The sequence below is a fragment of the Passer domesticus genome, assembly GCF_036417665.1.
Source record: "Passer domesticus isolate bPasDom1 chromosome 8 unlocalized genomic scaffold, bPasDom1.hap1 SUPER_8_unloc_1, whole genome shotgun sequence".
NCBI classification, from domain to species: Eukaryota; Metazoa; Chordata; class Aves; order Passeriformes; family Passeridae; genus Passer; species Passer domesticus.
In genome coordinates, this window is record NW_026989900.1 from 1,423,776 (window position 1) to 1,428,244 (window position 4,469).

Consider the following 4,469-nt stretch of genomic DNA (forward strand, 5'->3'; position numbering starts at 1 on the left):
CAGGGATCAGATCCAGGCCCTGCTGCTGCTCCCTCGGGATCAGCCCCAGTTTGGGTGTTGCTGTCAGGGCCAGCAGGAGCGGTGGCTGGAGCAGCAGGTGCTGACAGTGCCCCAAGCCCCGGGGCTGGAGGGGTCCCTGGGCTGGGCTGGGAGGGAGCTGCCCCTTGTTCTCCCTCTGCCCCAAGCAAAGCTGGGCCGGGCCCTGCCAAGGCTCAGTACCAGCTCCTCTGGAATGGGAATGCTCTTCAGCCTTCTCCCTGCCCAGAAGGGCAGTGCTGGCCTGGCAGCACAGGTTGTTTTCCCCTCAGGCTGCAGGAGATGAGAACACAACACTTGCCAGCACTGAGTGCGAGGCACAGCTCCGGGTGCTCCCCATGAACCTCAGCTCTGGGAGCACTGTCTGCCCCAAGCTCCAGGGGCTGCAGTGGGAGCCCGGCTGGGCTCTGCCCTGGGGCCATCCTGCAGGGACAGCTGGAAACAGGGAGCATTCAGCTGCCACAAACAGCCAAGCCAGGGCTGCAGGGCAGCTGCTCCAGCCCGGACTGCACTCCTGTGTGCTGTGCTCTGGGACTGGGGCTCCCCACACGGGGGACTGGAGTGGAGTGCCAGAGGAGACAGAGAAGCTTCAGCTTCAGCCTCACTGAGGTGGGTGCATAGGTTGGGAAGTGTGGGGAGGCTCAAAGGGATTCACAGAGCTCATCCTGCTGCAAGGACCAGGAAAAGGGAGTGGGAACTCAGCAGTTAGGAGAGCTGAGGGCTGGAGAGTGGCTCTGAATGACACTAAAATCCCACTGGACCTCTGAGACATTGCTGCTCCTCAGCCAGTGACAGCATGAGTCCCTAAACCTGGGGCTCAGCCCTCCTTGTGGTCAGGGGCATCAAGGAAGGCAACAGAGTGATGGAGACAGCAACGGGCTGGGAATTCACTGGGGAAAAAAAGGGAGCATTTGAGAAGTAAAAGGCAGGTGGGGGAGTGAACTGTTCCGAGAAGGGCTGAGCTACATCTTGAGCATGGTGAAAAATGTCATTTGGAGTCATGCCAGATTGACTTCATTTCAGAAGATATTGAACAAGTTTAATTTTTGGGGGATGTCTTGTTTTCCTCTGGAGGTGTACACTCTGCAAACTTGAGCTGCGTTGTCAAAATGCTCAAGCAAGCCTGTGCTGCAGGTGACACCATTTCTTCTTTGGCTGATTCCGGCCCGGTGCTGAGCTCCAGCAGAGCCCTGGCAGAGCCCAGAGCAGCCTCAGCATCCGCAGAGCCCGGCTGCAAGGAGAGAAAGCAGAAACTGCCCGTCAGCTGAGGGCTCCTGTCCCCTTGTCCCAGCTGCCCGTGGTGCCCAGGCCATGCTGGCTGTGCCCAGAGCAGTGCCCAGAGCTGCCCATCAGTGCTGCCTTTGGGAGCAGGGCAGGAGGGCAGGACATGTGCCCAGCCTGCAGCCAGCCTTGGCACATCCACCTGCTCAGCAGCTGCCCAGAGCAGGATGCTCCTGTGCTCGCTGCCATCTCCCAAAAGCTCTGATCCCACCCTGCCAAGCAGACGGGGACCCACCTCATGCCATCCATGGCTGGAAGAAAAGCTGGTCCCAAACGATGTCCTCAGCCTGCTCCAAGGGCACGGCCCATCCACGCCACAGCTGGTCCCAAGCACTTCCCGATCCAGACTGGACCAACCAGAATGCTTCCTCTAGAAAAACAAACACCAAATTGTTGAAAATAGATGACAGACAAAAAGGGAAAAAAAGAACAAAGGGAAAAATCATATCTCTGTGAGGGGATCGAGGAAGGCCCAAGCCCTGCAAGCCAGGGAAAAACCCAGCCATGTGTGAGCAAAGGCCAGGTTTTCTCCCTTCCCCCTGCACTGTCCCCCACAATAACCGTGATCCCAAAGCAAACAAGGGCAGTGGAGCTGCCCAAGCCCTTCCTTGCCTGCACAGCAAAGCACCTGTGCACAGATTCTGGAGTCCCACCTCTGCTCCCACCATGGGGGTTTGTTTGTGTTGGGCTGGCTGCCCCAGCCCCAGCCCCAGCCCCAGCCTGGGGCACGGTGGGTGCTGGGGGCTGTTGGCAGGACCAGGAGCCCACTCCCATTTCGTACCCACCCCAGCCCATCCCACCAGCCCTGCCAAAAGCAGCTGGGCAGCCGACTGAAGGATCAGCTGCATCTGACTCAGCAAAAGGGGAACCTTTGCTTCCCAGCCAGGCTGGGCAATGCCCAAATCTGGGAGCATTTCCCCAGGTGTGGACTCATCTGCAAATTCCCTGTGGAGTTTGGCTTTGAAGAAGGTGCCACAATCAAAGTGCATCACCTTCAACTGCTGGTGGCCAGGTTGAGGAAGAGGTTGTCATCCTTCATGTCATCCTCGCTGTCTCCTGCAGCAGCAGCCCCACCCGGTACAGCTTCTCTGGGGGCTCCTTCTCCTTCCCTGGGGTGAGACCAGGCTGTCAGGGCTCTGTCCAGGGCCCCAGCTGTCAGGGAACCAGGACAAGCAAAACCTGCTTGGATGGCAGCCACCAGGGCTGGGCAGAGCAGCTCAGCTCCAGCACAAGGGCTGCATGTTCCCATCCCATGACCCTGGTGCAGTGACACAGGCTGGCTTTCTTTGCTTCTCATTGCCAAGGCATGTGTGCAGCTGTAACTTACCAGGGCCCTGCAGCACAGTGTGCCTGTGGCTCTCTCCCTTCTTCTAGGGCAGATGAATATCCTGCATCCAAGGATGACAGAACACCTCTTCTAATGAGGGTCTGGCCAAGGGGTGCATGGATAAACACCACCCAATCAGATTTTGGCACTCTGGGGAGAAAAACCAGAAACTGCCCGTCAGCTGGAGAAGGCTCCTGTCTGCTTTGCCACACTATTCCCATGCCCAGGCCATGCTGGATGCGCTCAGAGCTGGGCCTGAACTTTCCCATCAATTCTTGGTTTTGGGGGAGAGCAGGACATGTGCCACCTCCTCAGCAGCTGCCAGAGTGGGATGCTCCCGAGCCCGCTGCTGTCTCCCAGCACTGGTATTCCCCCTGTGCCCAGAGAAGAGGATTCACCTGGAGAGAGCCGTTGTGGCAGTGAGAGCTGGCCCCAGCTGAAGTTCCAGCCCCTCCTGAAAGGCATCTTCCCACAGACCATCTCATGCAGCAGGATGCCCAGGGACCAGATGGTAGCTGGCTCGCCATGGTACCAGCCAAAGCGGGTCCATTCCGGGGGGCTGTAGGATGGTGTTCCTGTGGAATACAGATGGAGTTCATCAGGGGGATGCTGCTGCTCCCAGAGCCTGGCCCCAGCATCCCTGGGCGTGTGGGGGCTGCATCAGTGGCACACAGGGTGACCACTGTCTTCTCACCAGCATCTGGGACTGGTGTACAAACTTGGGATTGCAAAAGAAGCCACTGGTGTGGGAAGGGGACAGTGGAAGCCCTGGCTAGGCCTGACCATGACATGCAAAGGAAATACCCACTGCGTGCTGGGGAAAAACCATGCCCTCATTCTCCCTGTCTGCATTGACCCAAACATATTATAAAGGCAAGACAAACAGGGCAAGTGGAGCAGTCCAAGCCCTTCCTCTTGCCTGCACACCAAACCAGCTGGGGCACAGGTTCTGACCTCCCTCTCTGCTACCCTCACCCACGACTGTTTTTGTCAGGCTGGTTGCACCAGCCCAGCCCCAGTCCTGGGCACAGTGGTGGGCAAAGGCTGCCAGCAGGGCTGGAAGATGGCTCCCCACCCAGCCCTGCTCTAAAGCAACTCAGCTGCAGATTCAGTCCCACGAGTGGCAGCAAAAGGGAGAATCCCCGCTGCCACACCCAGCTTGGGCTGTGAGATCTTGGGCCGTGAGATGCCAGGAGCAGGAGCACAGTCCTGTGTAGGCTCACCTGCAAAGTGAGTGTAGGCTGTCTCTTGCAGGTAGGTGCCACAGCCAAAGTCAATCAATTTGGCCTGCCCGGTGGACAGGTCAACCAGGATGTTCTCTGGCTTGATGTCGCGGTGCAGGACCCTGCAGCTGGTGCAGTGCCGCACGGCCTCCAGCACCTGGCGGAACAGCTGCCGCGCCACCTCCTCGCGCAGGAACCCCCGTGCCCGAATGAAATGCAGGAGGTCCTGAGACTGCTCTGGCCGCTCCAGCACCATCACAATGTCGCTGGGCAGCTCAAGCCACTCCAGCAGCTGGACGACACCGGGAAAGCCTGTGGACACCTTGTCCTGCAGCACAACCTCCAGGGGAGCGCTGGTGCCGTCGGGCTGCGGGAGGAGCACGATGCCGTCAGTGTGGGCCGATGCTGGGCCAGGGCTGGGCAACCCCTCAGCCAGTCCGGGATGCTCTGCGCCCTGCGATGGCCCCACGCCCGCTCTCTCTCGGGATGTCCTGGCGGCTCCCACCCTGCCGGAGCACGGCTCATCCCCGCCCGGCACGGCCCGGCTTCTCCCGCTGTCCCTGCTCACTCACCAGCTCGCTCCAATGCCAGATGCGGTTCCG

The 4,469-nt window shown here is 59.5% G+C and overlaps 1 long non-coding RNA gene across 1 annotated transcript; it reads right to left on the reverse strand.

Moving 5' to 3' along the window:
- Positions 1 to 1,049: 1,049 nt before the first annotated feature.
- Positions 1,050 to 4,006, reverse strand: LOC135291637 (uncharacterized). The gene is made up of 6 exons (XR_010354401.1): positions 3,868 to 4,006; positions 3,043 to 3,219; positions 2,645 to 2,794; positions 2,310 to 2,426; positions 1,553 to 1,687; positions 1,050 to 1,267 (listed from the first exon to the last, which is right to left on the reverse strand). It is a non-coding gene; the product is annotated as an uncharacterized LOC135291637 (long non-coding RNA).
- Between the last annotated feature and the right edge of the window lie 463 nt (positions 4,007 to 4,469).